The sequence below is a fragment of the Lissotriton helveticus genome, chromosome 5_1, assembly GCF_964261635.1.
Source record: "Lissotriton helveticus chromosome 5_1, aLisHel1.1, whole genome shotgun sequence".
Classification (NCBI taxonomy): domain Eukaryota; kingdom Metazoa; phylum Chordata; class Amphibia; order Caudata; family Salamandridae; genus Lissotriton; species Lissotriton helveticus.
The window spans coordinates 1,433,143,465-1,433,160,716 of NC_136065.1; positions in this window are offsets into that span (position 1 = coordinate 1,433,143,465).

Here is a 17,252-nt window from a genome sequence, read left to right on the forward strand (position 1 = left end):
CACAGGCGTAAATTTGACTCTTTACTATGATGTTACCTGTGTTAACTCAGTGTAGGAAGCATATTGAGTTTGTTTGCATAGAGGAATTGTATTTTGAAAAATAGTGAGGTTTCAGTAATGACATGGAATGCTTGTACATAGGACCTGTGCTGTGTTTCCTAAATGTGATGACAAAAACGATTTTGGGGAAAATTAATGGCTTTTATATTTTTGAGTATAATGTGGCGCAGAGGTTTAAAAAGTGACGCATCTACCTACATGCGTCACTTTTTAAATATGGCGCAAAAAGGTACATGTTTTATGCTGCCGATGCGTCCCAAAAAGTGACGCATTAGCAGTGCAAAACTGATGCAGGGCCTCATAAATGAGGTTCATCTTTTTTTGCACACTACTCCAGTTTAGTCCTGTCCACTGCACTCTTGGACACAAGCCTCACCTTTTGTGCTCCCCTGGACAGGCTTCATCTCATCTGCACTCCTGCTTAGGTGTGAGAATCGTATCACATGGGGAAAGCTCCATGTGAAAGCGTTTGCCTCAGTCTTATCCCTGCTGTGAGGCAGGTGCAAGATTTTGATGTAACAGTGTCATAAAAGTGATGCAGTGAGATCTCATAGATTTTATTGCGTCATTATTACGAGACTTTTTGCGGAGAAATGACCCCTCTATGTACATTACACTTGACAGAGGTATAATGTGGTGCAGTGGTTTAAAAAATGACGCATCTAACTACATGCGTCACTTTTTAAATATGGTGCAACAAGGCACATGTTTTATGATGCCAATGCGTCACAAAAAGTGACGCTTCAGTAGCGCAAAACTGACGCATGGCTTTATAAATGAGGATCAATTATGTCATCTGTGTTACCTGAGATTAGGAAGTAGATTGTGCAGATGAGGTGAGACATGTCCAGAGGGACATAGGAGGTGAGGTTTATGATCAAGACTGTAGTGGGAGAGAGGGCTTTCCCGGGAAGCATAGGTGGTGAAGCCTGTGTATAAGAGTGCAGTGGACTTAGACATAGGTCTCATCTTCTTTGTACCTGTGGACAGAGCTGTCTTCCACTATACTCTTCAATACAGGCCTCACCTTTTGTGTACCCCTGGAGAATCCTCACCTGATCTGTAACCCTGAATAGATCGTTTGCTTTTTGTCATTGCTTTGTTGTTTGGTAATAGTGGTCTATAATGTGCTATTTTTTTCTTTAACACAGATTGAAATCAAGATTTCAAGAGTAAGCAAACATGCCCACAAGGGAAAGGACAAGAAAACAACGTAACCGAGAAAAATCAAAAACAGCAACGGAATTACAGCACTCTTCCACAACAAATACTTCAAAAAACAGGAACCAAGCTCCTGGTAAGACAACTAAGGGCCAGATGTAGGTGGCCAATTACCGGTCGGTAACAGCCGAATTTGGCCGTTACCGACCGGTAATTGGATTTTGAGATGTAGGGCATGCATTTACAGAATCTGTATTTTACCGATTCTGTATTTACCGATTCGGCAAAATTACCGAATCGGTAAATACAGACTCGGTAAAATACCGATTCTGTAAATGCAGATGTAGCTGGCACATGTCAGAGTGCCACAGGGCTTTAAGAATCAGTATTTTACCACCCAATCAAATTGGGTGGTAAAATACCGAATCTAGGTGTGCATGCACATGTGTGCATGCACACCTGTGCCATGTGACACACAGACATGCCCTTAGGGCACACATGCCTATTTTTGGGGTGCCAGAGGGTGTCAAAGTGACACCCCCTGCACCCTTGCTAAAATCGGTATTTACCAATTCTGTAATTACAGAATCGGTATTGCCCATTGATTCCTATGGGCTGCAAGGCCCATAGGAATCAATGGGCAATACCGAATCGGTATTTACAGAATCGGTAAATACCGAATCTTAACGATTCGGTATTTACCGAATCTGAAATACCTACATCTCCCCCCCTCTATTTTACCACCTCTTAAATACCGATTCGGTATGAATCGGTATTTAAGAGGTGGTAAATTAAAATTACCTACATCTGGCCCTATGTCTTTTATTCGGAACATATGTACTTTAAAAATAAATGATGGACAGCATGTAGAAAAAGAAAATGAGAGAGTAAATTTGAAAAGGAAGGAGAGAACCTCAAAGAATCCTACAACTGGAGCAGGAGAGAATAATATGTATAGGAATAGAAGGCAGAATCAGTTTAGAGACATTCGTAGACGAATGTTTCGCAATAGAGTGGTTTTAAATTTGTTAAAAAACATTAGGAAAGGTAAACAGAGAGCTGCTTTTTATAAGAAAAAAAAGTGTAGAGAAGATTGTTGATCAGGCTTTTGAAGTTAAGAAAAAGTTATTTATTTTAATAATCAATAGACTTAGGACACTTAACAAGACAATTGATGTTTTCAAATCAAACAGTAGATGGAAAAGAGTAATTAATCGGACTAATTTTTGTAAACTTTTTTCTGGAGAATGGATGCACAGTTCAAGTTGTGAGCCATTTAATGAGGAGAGTTACTTCCAGGAGAATGATTTAGTGCATGCAGTTGACAACAGTGGTCGAGCGTATGAAGTGAAAGACGGTTGTCCGATTGAAAAAGAGAAACTTGTGCCTAGAGAACGAGAAGAGGTGTTAACTGATGAAGTTTTAGGGAGATGTACTAAGGGTCCAGTGTACACTTGGAAGTGTAGTCGTATTTGTAGTGTGCGACAGGAATCAATTGATTTGTTTTGTAATTTCTTACGTACATATAGTAAGAAAAGTCTAAAGCAGAAAGTGAAGTTGTTGCAAGACTTAGATCCTTGTAGAGTGAGAGAAAAGACAGGTTTGCAAGGCCATTCACTGGCTTGTCTTTCTAGAAAAGTCTGTCAGAGTGTTTTTCATCATTTTAGGATGTTAGCAGTGCATCATACCAAAATGAGGAAATTAGTGAGAATGTTGTATTATGCAAAAAGTCCAGCACTTAAGCTTAAACAATTAAACAGTGCTCTTTTGCATGGAACTGAATTAGATGTGAAGAAGATTTGTGAAGAAATTGAGATTTGTTATTTTGATAAAAAAGAGGACAGTGTAGAAATTGACACAGCAATTCAAGGTAATATGGAAGACAACGTACAGATTTCAAGTACAGAAAAGTTTGAGCAGGAAATTACCAGGTTTAAGGTGAAATCAAGTGAAAGGCCGAATTTTACTTGTGTGTGTTGTCGACAAAGTCATTATAAGCATCAAACTAGATTAGTTGATTTATACGTAAAAAGTGAAAAGATTAATAATTATGAGTGGAAAGATTTTGCAACTTATTTGTGGGTGGAGAATTGTTTTGATTTGAGTTCTGATCAGCGTATTTGTAAATATTGTTATGATAAATTAAATCAAAACAGAATGCCTGCTAGAGCTGTTCATAATAATCTGGAGTTGGTAGACATTCCCTCTGAATTGATGGATTTAAATACATATGAGTCTATTTTTATTCAATGTGTCCACCCTTTTCAGGCAATTGTTCGCATGGAGCCTAAGATAGGGAAATTGCCTCCTACAGATTTGCAGAGAGGATTAAAGGGAAGAGTTGTTTATTTGCCTCTAGATTTAAAAAAAAATATTGATACAATTGGTATAGAAAAAGTAGAAGAGGAAACTTTAGTTATTCTAGTTAATGGGGTTCCGACAAAGAGTAAAAAAATCTGGCAAGATTTAGTGGATGTTAGGAAAGTCAAAAAGGCAACGTTGTATTTAGTCAAAAACAATGAGTATTATAAACATGTATGTGTTGCAGCAGAGGAAACAGCTGCAGATGAAGACAGTGATTGTTCAGTCGGCCAAATTGAAAAAGTTGATGTCTCTAGAAGTGAAGAAATATATGAACATTATACTGTTCATCCTTTGCATTCCAAAGAAGTAATGGGGAATGCAATTGAATTGTTTCAAATGAAAGCAGCAAAAGGAAGTCCCGTTAGTGTATTGGAAGAAAGTTTGGAAGCTCGTTGTTTTCCACAGCTATTTCCAACAGGTCGAGGTGGACGATATGACGATCGACCACTTCAAATTCCTGCATCTGAATATCGAACTGTAAGATTATATGCTGAAGATCCAAGGTTTCGTCAATGCATTCCCTATTTGTTTCATCTACTGTATGAAAGTGACTTGTCTGGGCTTTCTTATGCAGTAAACCATATACTGAAAAGTGGAGCACATCTACAAAATGTTTCGGCGAGGGACTTTATGGAGAAAGTGAATCTGCAAGATAATATTTTGGAATCTCATCTAATCAATCTCATGGCATGTCAGCGTGGTACAAACGAGTATTGGTACCATCGTCATGGGGAATTGAAATGTATGCTAAGAAACTTAGGAATTCCTACATGGTTCCTCACTCTTAGCTGTGCCGAGTATGCATGGGATGACTTACTTCAATTTCTACGAGAGGCAAATGCAAATATACAAAATATAGAATTCAAAACACCTGGAGAACTGTGTTCTTTGGATCCAGTAAATGTATGCAGATATTTCAATCATAGATTTGAAGCTATGAAGTCTTTTATTACCAACAAAAAAAATTCTCCCCTTGGAGAGGTTTTGGATTTCTTTTGGAGAAAGGAGTATCAAGCGAGAGGTGCTCCTTACATACATATGTTGTTGTGGATTAAAGATGCACCCAAATTTGGAACAGATTCGGATGAGACAGTGATGAGCTTCATTGAAGAGTATTCAACATGTGCTGTTCCGAAAACTACCGAAGAAAACAGTTTAAGGCAACAAGTTTTACGCTTTCAATTCCATCGTTGTGGAAAGTACTGTCGTCGAAAATTTAGAAACAAGGACAAGTTCTACGCAAAATGTCGTTTCGCCTTTCCACGACCAGTCATTTCTAAAGGAAGAGTAAATAATTTGATGTCTTCTCTGCGACATACTGTGACGAGGAAATCACCAAAAAATACATACAATTTAAAAAGAAACGAAGAGTCCAAGTACATCAACAACTACAACCCAGTGATTTTGTCCATGTGGAACGCTAACATGGATATTCAATTCGTTGCTGACAACTCTATTGCTGTGGCTCGATATGTGACGTCTTACATCACAAAAAAAGAAAGGACAGAACTGAAGGAAATGTGGGAGGACATTTCACATGAAAAGAGTCTAAGCAAGAAATTATACAGTTACAGTCTGAAGATGTTGTCGCATCGAGAAATTGGAGCATATGAATGTTCTGATCGATTGTCATCAGCAAGTCTATATGTCAAATCTAGAACCATCATTTGGGTGAGTCTAGGTCTTGCTGCAACACGAAATCGAGTTTTGAAATCTGTACAAGAAATAGAGTATTTGGCGGAGAAAGAACCAGAAAGTACAGATATTTTGAAGACCAACATGTTGGATACATACTATCCAAATAGAAGTAGTCATCTTGAGAACGTTTGTTTGTATGAAGTTCTGCAAAACTATATTTATAAGAGAACCATCAGAGAAGATATTAACAATGGACTATATGCTATCATTGGGTGTGAAGGATGTCTAGTGAGACAGAAAAAAGGCCATTGGATTAATCATCAAAAATTGAGTTGCGAAAATCCAGAGAAAAGGGAATTTTACTATTTAGCTCTTTTGCAACTCTTTAAGCCATGGCGTACAGAAGAGGAACTACTTGGAGATTTTCTCTGTTACGAAGATTCTTTTAATGCAACCAAGGATACCATAGAATGTCCTGTTTTTCTAAATTATCTGCAAATGTTGAACGAAGAAATAGAGCAAGAAGCCACAATTGCTGCAGAGATTGCTAGAGACAGTTCTCAAGACAGTCAGAGTTCTGCTTCATTGAGTCAGGATCCACTTGGAGAACCAATTATCCAAAATGAAGCTGCCACTGCCATGGATGAGGTGGAAAGAGCTATGGAACAAGCTCAAGATGATGAAGTTAACTTAGAAGATTTGGTGAAACAACTAAACCTTGAGCAGAAACAGATATATGACGAAGTCACAGAACAGATTGAACATGGATTCAGTCATGACAATAAAGAGTGCTCATGTACATCATTTAAGCCTGTCCAACTGTACGTGAGTGGAGAAGCGGGAACTGGAAAAAGTTTTCTGATTAAAGCAATTGCAACTTATCTGCAGAAAAGGACTGAATCATCGCTGTCCTGTGTTGTTACCGCTCCAACTGGGCTGGCAGCACATAACATTAAAGGGATTACTTTACATCGTTTACTGATGCTGCCAGTGGAGCATGATAACAAATTGGAGTATCACAAGCTATCTGGAGATGCGTGTTCCGAAGTTTCGAGAGTCCTGAAGAAAATGAAACTACTTATCATTGATGAAGTAAGCATGGTGTCAAATATAATGCTTGCTTTCGTGCATTTGAGAATGCAAGAAATTCTTAGAACAGCCTATGATGTCTTATTTGGAGGAAAACATATTATTGTTTTTGGAGATCTTCTGCAGTTGACTCCAGTGAAAGGACAACCTGTGTTCAAAATGCTCACGCATGAAGATACAGGAAGTGCTTAGGGAGCATTGGAAACGTTAATATATGGTTAAACTTCAAATATGCAGAACTGCTTCAAAATATGCGGCAGGCAAAGGATGAAGATTATAAAAATATTTTACAAGATGTAAGAATCGGAAAACTAAGTCAACAAGGGAAAGAAGCTTTACATGGACGATTAATTTCAAATTTGTACCCAAATGAAAACATTCTTCCAGAGAATATTTTTAAGAAAATTATCGAGAAGAAATCTGGCATATGTTTGATGCCAACTCTGAAAGAATGTTCCATGTTCAATAACAAAATGTTACAGTTAGAAAATGTAGAGATAGTGAAACTGGAAGCTACAGATAAAATAAAGCATATGGGAGCAACAATTATTTTGTCTGAAAATGTGAAATCAAAATTGGATTCGTTAGAGAAGACTATATCTAAAACTGCTGGTTTTGAAAAGACTCTGAATGTGTGTTTAAATTGTCGTATCATTTTGAGAAGGAATTTAAATGTTGAAAGAGGTCTGGTAAATGGAGCAATGGGTCATGTTGTTGGTTTTGTGAATTACAAAAATAGAGATGGAATTGAAATTTTAAAAATTAAATTTGATGGCATTGATGAAATAGAACAAATTTGTCGTTTTTCAGCTAGATTTTTGCTCGTGAAAGACTTATATGTTCGCCGAAAACAGTTTCCTATTTGTTTGGCATATGCGGTGACAATTCATAAGTCTCAAGGTTTAAGTGTAGATAGCGCTTTTGTGAACATTGGAAGTTCTGTGTTTAAAGAGGGTATGGCATATGTGGCATTATCACGAGTCAGAACTTTATCAGGATTGTACTTGATTGAGTGTGATGAAACAAAGATTTGTGCAGATCTACATTGTGTTAAAGAATACAATAGGTTAAGAAGAGAGTATGCTCCACATTTGCCTCTATATCCTTTGATTGAAAAATGTGTGGTAGGCCGAAAAAGAAGAAATTGAGAGTAATTGCAGTGAGGTATCAGAAAAAAGGCATAAAGTAGATAAAAGTGTAATTGTAAAGAGAAAGAAAAAGGATTCTGTTGAAGATGTTGCTGGATTTCAGTTTGAAAACAGTTCTGGTGTCAACTGCTATGCTAATGTAGTAGTTAATGTTTTTTTTCTTCAAAATTTACAAAAACAGATTGTCGAAAATCGGGAACAAACATTGTGCTGTTTATTGAATTCTGTGTTAGAGAAATGTAGTAGTGATAGAGCAAAAATAGAAAGTGTTTCAGAAATTAGAAATCTTCTAGACATGTGTTCAGGTCAAAATCAATTTTCACAGAATATTCAGCAGGATTGTCAGGAATTTTTAATGTATATGTTTGATGTATTGCAAGATGAAGGAGTAGATATAAAAAATCTTTTTAACCTTTCTTATCAATGGCAACATGACTGTGATAACTGTGCTTCATCAAGTACTACTAGAATAGACTCTGAAAGATTTATATATTTGACTTTACCAGACTGCAAATCAGTGCCTTTTAATAATCTAGTTAAAGCAGCGGATCACAATATGGTGTGTACCCAATGTAAGTCTGCAATGCTGTCCACATTATTTCTACAAAATTATGGTCACTATGTCATTTTAATGTTCCAACGATTTAGACCTGATGGAACTAAATTGACAACTTCTATTAAAAATTTCGTGGCTTCTCAGTTATCGATATCAGGAAGAACCTTTACAACTGTAGCTATTATTTTTCATGACGGTCCTTCAACAACATCAGGGCATTACACATCCTATTTAAAAACTTCTAAAGGTTGGACCCAATGTAACGACACTCATTTGACTTTCAAACAACGTTTGCCTTTTGGCTTTATAAATTCATACCTAGTGTTTTTACAGCCAAAATTTAGGTAAAGGTAATTGGCCTATGAAGACGGGAGGAGTACTCATATATACTCATACATCAGACACTATTTGGCCAAATGGAAAGGTGCAGGAATGAGTAAAGAGTCATGACTGAAAAAAAGGAGTATATGAAAATATTGAAAATATTTCAGATGTTCTTGGAGCTTTTCTTCTAGAAAGTCAATGAAATTGATTTTTTACTGAACAGCAAAGTACTTTGAAACGAGAAAAGGACCTCCATGATATACTATTTGGCCTCAAGTAAAAGTAAGTCAATCAAAGATTAGTGTACATTTGTCATTTGTCAGTATCTAAGGTTTTTTTAAAAACTCAATATTTTAGATTCTGGTTTTTTTCCCGCTGTTATATGATGAGTAATTTGAACTCACTGTTTTAAGTGAAATTCAATATATTCTGAGAACAGCAAAAATAAACTATGTAACATGTTGTACACGTTATTCTATAGTTTGGATTGTGTAAATTAAATTGTATTCCCATTGTCTGACACACACTTTCCTTTTTCCATCCTCTTTCAGCTCTTTTTACTCACTTATAATGTCTTTCTCTCACTCTCTGTAACCTCCGTTCCTTTACTCCACTTCTTTGACAACCCCTCATTCTCATTTCAACTGTCTGCATCCCCTCTCTCCCTTCCATAACTTTTCAGCTTTCAGTCTCTCTGCTTTACTACCCTTTTCCGTATTTTCCTCCTTTGCTCTTTTAGTAATTCCTCTTTACTCACTCACCAGTATTGTCGCACTCTATCACTATAATCATCCACTCTCCCTCGCTTATCTTTGTTTCCTCCTTTCTTTTGACCTCTTCTCTCTATTTTCCGTTCACTACCTCTATGTCCTCAGTGCCTCACTCTCCTTGTCTTATGTTCACTTGTGTTTATCTACCTTCTATCATTTCTTTTAGAACAACTTCACTGCTCCTCTCTCATCGTTCTTCATCCCATTTCTTTTACTCTGATTCTATTACTATCCCTGATTTTCTTTCTTTCAATGTCCTTCTCTTTACTTTCATCACCAAATTATTTTCTCTCAGTACCACTGTTTTAGTCGTCTTCTCCTCTCTTTCCTTTTTTTGCTCCCTTACTCATTTCCTTTTCTCACTCATTGTACTCCACCTCACTCAGTTTTTCTCTTAGTGTGTCTGCCTACTAACTTCCTCAGTCCATTTCCCTCAATCGTTGTATATTATCCTCTCTCCCTTCATCCTTTCACTCTATGACTGTTCTTCACTTACTCTCAGTTATCTTCTATTCCTCATTCTTCTAAATGCATCCTTAATTAGACTGTTTTTGTCTCAGTCATTATCCTTTTACTTACTACTGTTTCCTGATTTAGTTTTGCTAACTCACATTGTTTTAGTATCTTTCTTCCCTTCAGTTCATTTCTCTGTTCTTCTCTTCCTCTGTGTCAGTGAATCTATATGCCTTACTCTTAGTAATTTGCTCTCATTCTATTTCTTTTTTTCTCTTTTTATCCTTCTACCTTACTTTATTTCCCTTTCTGTGTCCTTCACTCTTACTTTATTTCTAAATACAACCTCTTCATTTGTATATTTTAATTTAAAATATACATTTTACTAATTATAACTTATTTTTTCTTCTCTCTTTCACAGATACAAAGTGTAGTACAAAAAGAATAATTAAAGTTACATTTATTATATGGTAAGTATGACTAAAAAAATGTAGTTTGTCATCACCCTTTGCTTAAAGCTTACTAATATTTTCTCAACCAACCTCACTCCTGTGTCTTTACTCTGCTTCCCTCAATTATTCTTATTCTCCATGTTTACTCCAATTTCCCTATTTCTCCTCTCATATTAAACTTCTTTCAATCCCTATTCTTTACTTCACTTACTCTCTGTTCCCTTCCTTTGCTTTTTCATTCATTTTGTTTTTCTTAATTTTTTACCTTACTCCTACACACACACCTCATCCCCCTCTCAACACATACACACACCTCTAACATACACCCCACAAATACACAGCACACACACACCTCATACACACAAAAAATCTCCCCCCACACACTCTTCACATATACACACACATTCCATACACACACATACATCACACACATATACACCCCATATCCATATGCTCCTCACACATACTTCACACACCCTCACCTCCACCCACACCAAAACACCCCACACAGCCACAAAACAGAAACACCTTACACACCGACACCCCGACCTACACCCACTGACTCCCTATAACTCACACAAACTGCATTACTTATCTTTGTTTGCTATTTCACTCAAACCCATTCAGGTACTGTTACCTTTATTTTCTCTGTCCTTTGTCTTTGTCACTCCCCATCTCTTATCCTAATTCAATTTTTCACTCTCTTTCACCCCTCTTTACTTATACTAACTGGTCTTTTCTTACCCTCCCTCACCGTTCTTCATTTATCCCAGTTACGCCACTACCGTTCATTCTCAATTTTTTTCTGTCCTATCTTTTTCTGTGTTTAACTATGTAATAAACAATCCCTCTGTGTTTCTCCCTCTAGCTCTCTTTTTCTTAACATTACTCTCTTTGTGTTCTTCCCTCATGCTAACTCTTTCATTAATTTTTTTTTCTATTTTTTTGGGGGGCGCGCCCCGGTACGCGTACCCTAAGAAAAAAAAATTGACAGAGATTCATTAAAAATATAGGTTTAATTTTATATATGAAAGGTAGTTCTAAAAAGAACTGTTTTTTTCTTCTTTTTGTTGTTTTATATTTTTTTATTGTTTTTTGAACATTTTGTACTTTTTTTGGCTTTTCAAAACAGTTTTATATTTTTTTTGTATTTTTTATGGGAAGAAACAAAGAGAAAGGGAATTGAAAATGGCTCAACTGGAGCAAAAAACACAAAACTGAAAAAATTACTTCTTTTTTTTGGGGCAATCGTGATTGTCACTAGCAAGGACAATGAGCTTCATACTCTTTTCCCCATAGGACATAAGCTTGCCACATCCAGTACAAGTGACTTTAAAATCACCAAATCGTTCCTGGATACAAGGCATCATCTCTAATGTTTCAGGTCCTGATTGACTGGGTTCCTTTCTTTTGGAGCTGGTCCTTGAACACTGGGGGAAGTGACTGGCCAGTTCCCTGATCTCTGCACGAGAATAGTTAGCAGGATGTTTCTGGGTCATATGCCGAATCATGGTATGATTACCAAATGAATATTTTTTATCTGGATTGCCCCTTGAGAGTTCTGCACCACAGATTCGACATGTTACCTTGGCTGCATTAACTTTTTTCTTCCCCTCTGGAAGTGAAAAAAACTCCCATACAATGTGTTCTTTTGGCTTGTATGGGTTATTTTCTTCAGGCAGCCATCTGCTCCCCTCCTCATCTTCATCTTCCTCCTCCTCCTCTTCTTCACCACCAATGTATTGCTGTGGTGGTCCTCTTGGTGGTGGTGGTGGTACAGATGCTCCAGCTGTTGCTGCTACAGTAGCCATTTCAAAGTAGAAAAGAATTGTCTATGTAGATGAAACAGGTATTCCTCAGTCAAAGGACAAAGTCAGAGTAAGGAAGAAAGGTGGGGTTTTTTATCATTTGGAAAAAAAAACTGTGCTGAACCAATCAGAAGTGTTATTTTCAGGTCACAAGACCAAGGCTTTACTCATTTGGAAACCAAAACTGTTCTGCACCAATAGAAAGTGTTATTTTGAGGTCACAAGACCCAGGCTGGTCACAAGACCCAGGCATTACTCATTTAGAAAGCAAAACTGTTCTGCACCAATAGAAAGTGTTATTTTCAAGTCACACGACCCGACGGCAATAGCGCTCCCGGGACGCTCCCCGGTACGCGCCCCAGGACGCGTCGTAATATTGAGCTTACCCGTGCGTTCATCGGTACGTGCCCCGGGAGCGCCCCCGGGTTAAAAAGAAATATATATTTTTTTTTTTACATATTTATACAATATAAAATTCGTTTTAAAATTTTTCACTTTCTATACCTATAAAGATTTGCTATTAAAAAACCATTGAAATTCACTGAAAAAACCATAGGTTTCACACCAGTTATAGTTAGGAATTAGCATTAAAAAAACCTATTAAATTCACTGAAAAAACCATAGGTTTCACACCAGTTATAGTTAGCTGGAAGTTTTACTCGCATAAAACCATTGAAATTCCCACGTTATAGTTAGTTGGACTCACTATAACTTGCCCGTGCAATGCACTGCTGATGACGTCACATATTACATCACTTATGACATGGTCAGTGACATCACTCATGACATCACTGATGACACCATCCTTGTGACAGAGTGACAGACCTCCTTTCACTGTAATGTAACCCTTGAAACACATATTCAAAAATAAAAAATAACATTTTCAAAAAAATGCAGATACCCATACCAGTTACAACAACCAATTCAGTAATTCCACCATCTATATACACATCCACTCATTCACAAACAGTTCTATATAGTCACTCATACATATACTTACTCATCATATGTAGTGATACACCTATACATCCTGTTACACACCAATAGTCATCCAAAAGATACTCTCACACATACTCACACATGCAAATAAACTATTAAACATCCATTTATTTGCATATACAACTATACACACACTACCACCTTACTTCTAAGGAAACTTACACATACTTACTCTCTTAAACAATCACTTATAGAAACACATAATTATTTAAACAGGAACTCTTACAATCCCTCACTCTCACATATACTCACTTATATACATCAATATTCACATATACTACATTAAAACATATCTAGTTACTGATAAAGACACTAGTGAGACAGTCATTCACTCACTAACACACACATATACACACTCATCCACCCATACAGTCCTGCACATATGCTGTCTTCAAAACACATACAAAGAGAGAGTCAGTCATTCATGCATCTATGTGCTAAGTTATACCCCCACTAAACCATACAAACACTCAAACTGATACTAAGAAAAACATCTAATAACCCATATACATACACATGTACCTACTCACCAACCCATGCAGCCACTTATATAGAAAGTGAAACAATAATACATATATTTAAATATTTAAACATTACTCACTAATATTTATTTTTCAGAAAGACACACATTCACTGGATGGTGTCATCAGTGATGTCATGAGTGATGTCACCGACCATGTCATAAGTGATGTAATATGTGACGTCATCAGCAGTGCATTGCACGCGCAAGTTATAGTGAGTCCAACTAACTATAACGTGGGAATTTCATTGGTTTTATGCGAGTAAAACTTCCAGCTAACTATAACTGGTGTGAAACCTATGGTTTTTTCAGTGAATATATATATATATATATCCCGGCAGAAGGACGTCTTGCAGCAGTCACGCAGCATAACAGGCGAGGCGAACCCAGGTTATAGTGCTAATGGTTTATTTTGCTCTCCACCACACCACCATTACGCGTTTCGGCCAAACACGGCCTCGATCACATGACAACGTTTAGGGGCGGAAGTGCTCCTTTTAAAGTGCAAGATGCCAACAAAAGGTATAGTCTTTAATAGACATAGAAGACATACTGTCTGAATCCATTATTGCGTGAATGCAAATAAGCACATATGTACAGTGTGAAGTAGTGTCAAATCACATACACAACTAAACAAGGGTAAATACGAACACATGAATTTGAGTGTGCATATTAATGTATAAATACATAAATATAAATATAAATATATAATTATATATAATTATATAAATAAATAAATAAATATAGCAGCAGTAGAGAACAAGATGTAAAACATATAAATAAATAAATAAACATGTTAAAATTGATATTGCTCCACTACATTGCAGCTAAAACCCAAGTTTAGTACTTGCACAACAAACTTTAAAGGACCAAAATTTGGCAGTACCACCCAAGTGGGTAGTTTAGACGATCAGTTTGCTGATGTGCAAACGAAAAGCATATGTGCAAAAAACAGCAAATAAATATTGGCATTTTAAATTAGTGCTACCCTGTGTAAATGGAAAATTCAAAAGTGAATTAAAAATTGTATTAAACAGTATATGTAGATGAGACAGCTAGTATGTTTACAAATATACAATTAAATAATTTCATAAGTAGAATTCATAGATATGTGTGACCATCCTCCCCTGCATTAAGACCGTTGGGGGTCTTGGTGTCTAATAAAATTATATGTCTGGTTTCCAATCTCCGCAGCAACAGCTCACGGTCCCCTCCCCTCCTCTGAGGTTGGACCGTGTCAATTACAAAATACTTCAACTCATCTGAATTTTTGTCATGAAACTCCTCAAAGTGTCTCGCTACCGGGTATGCAGTGTTGCCGTTGGTAATGGCCCTGAGGTGCTGGAGGATGCGTTTGTAAACCTGTGGTCTTGTGCTACCCACGTAGCGTAGACCACAGGGGCACTCCAGCACATACACTGCATACTCGGTGCGTCACGTCAGTTTGTATTTGATAGAAGTAGGTGTGTTGCTGAACGGAGTAGAATATTCGGTTCTACTTAGTCCATGTCTGCACGCTTTACATGATGAGCATTTTAGGAAGCCCTTACTAGAGTCTAACCACGAGCCCGTGGTCCTGATCTCAGGGCTGCTCGACACCAAACAGTTATTCATGGTCCTGGCACATTTGTAAGCTATGCTAGGTGCCCCAGTAACCTGATTGCCCAGGATAGGGTCACTCGTGATGAGTGCCCAGTTGCGTTTGACTATATTTCTGATAGTCCGATGTTGATTATTGAATGTGAAAATAAGCCTAGTTTCACTCTGGGCAACTTCAGCTGTTTCCTTCCTTCTCTGGGTTGTATTGGACTATAAAGTTACTCTATCCTGGATTGTACTGGACAATAGGGTTGCTCTATCCTGAGAGTTAGCTCTAATCATAGCTTTTTCTATTATTTCCTTAGAGTAGCCCCTCTGCAGGAATCTATTCTTACATAAGAGCTGGGCCTCTCTACAGTCGGATTCCGTGCTGTTAATCCATTTAATGCGGAGCATTTCACCATAAGGGATACTCCTTATAAGATGAGCAGGGTGATGACTGCCTGCGTGGAGGACACTATTGCCAGCAGTTGGTTTGCGGTAAAGTTTAGTCTCTAGTTTCCCCTCTCTGATGTAAATCTCCACATCGAAAAAACAGACAGATTTGTCACTAATATGGCCAGTGAACTGAAGATTGAGATCATTGTTATTCAGTTTTTCAATAAACTCTACTGCCTCGTTTTCCAACCCGTCCCAAATTATAAAAAGGTCGTCTATGTAACGTAACCATTTTACAACTTTGGTTTTCATGATGTCCACAAAGTTAGGCATGAGGACCTGCTCCTCCCAGTATCCCATATGCAAACAGGCATAACTGGGAGAGAAGCAGGCCCCCATCGCCACACCCCTTGGCTGCTGGGATAGCTGTTTCCCAAACAAGAAAAATGTGTTCTCAAGGCATAAGCTAATCATGGCCACAATCATACGTGTATGCTCATTTAAAGAAACTGGTCTAGAACCGAGAAAGTGCTGTACTGCTCTTAACCCATCTTTGTGATAGATGGTGCTGTATAGGGCAGTAACATCAAGAGATATTAGCAAATTACTTTGTTTCCACTCAACATCATACACCTTTCTCAGAAAATCGCCAGTGTCGAGCACAAATGAAGGTAAGGACCTGACAAACTCTTGAAGAAAAAAAGTCAACATATTTACTAACATTCTCAAGTATACTATTACAAGCAGAAATGATATGTCGCCCTGGCGGTAGCAAGTTGTTCTTGTGGATCTTAGGTATAAAGTATATTACTGGTGTTACAGGATTGTCCTTTTTCATGAATTTGAACTCATCCATAGTGATAATACCAGTACTTCTCCATGCCATAAGATTGGAATAAATATTGTTCTTCGCTTGCTGTACTTCCTTGGCATCAGTTTGTCGATAACATGCGCGTTCATTAAGTTGGCCAAGTGCTACATCCATATACATTTTACGAGGCCAAAGCACCACATTTCCTCCTTTGTCAGATTGCCTTACAATTATATTCGTATTGTTTTTCAGTTTTTTGATTAGTTGGTGGTACTCGAAATCACGATAATGGTGTTTTTTTGAAAAGCTGCCATGTTTGAGAAAAAGTGCCTTTATCATGAAATAGGTCAATATTATCCTTAAGCATCAAAGGACAAAGGACAAAACTTCGATTTAGGTTTGAAGTTGGTAACTATAGATGTTGTAGATAATGACTCTATGCCCGAGCCCGGGCTAGATGCAGGCAGAATTGGTTCATTTTGCAGAATTGATTCATTTTGCATGTCCATCAGCTCAAGTAGCAAGCTGGAGTCGGGTGCAGAAAAGGTTGGAGATTGGGAACTGGGTACAGTTACTGCGGTGGGTTGCGGTCGCTTGTGCAGGCAATGATATTTGCGCAGTTTGAGCTTGCGCACATATATATATATTTATATATATATATATATATATATTCACTGAAAAAACCATAGGTTTCACACCAGTTATAGTTAGGAATTAGCATTTAAAAAACCTATTAAATTCACTGAAAAAACCATACGTTTCACACCTGTTATAGTTAGCTGGAAGTTTTACTCGCATAAAACCATTGGAATTCCCACGTTATAGTTAGTTGGACTCACTATAACTTGCGCGTGCAATGCACTGCTGATGACGCCACATATTACATCACTCATGACATGGTAAGTGACATCACTCATGACATCACTGATGACACCATCCAGTGAATGTGTGTCTATCCGAGAAATAAATATGTGTAATATATGTACATGTAAAAGTTGATGGAAGAATAAATTAGTGTTTAGATGTTTTAAAAAAAATGATTGGTTAACTGGCTTAATAAGTGTATCTTAGGCAATACATATATTAGTGAGTAATGTTTAAATATTTAAATATAAGGATTAG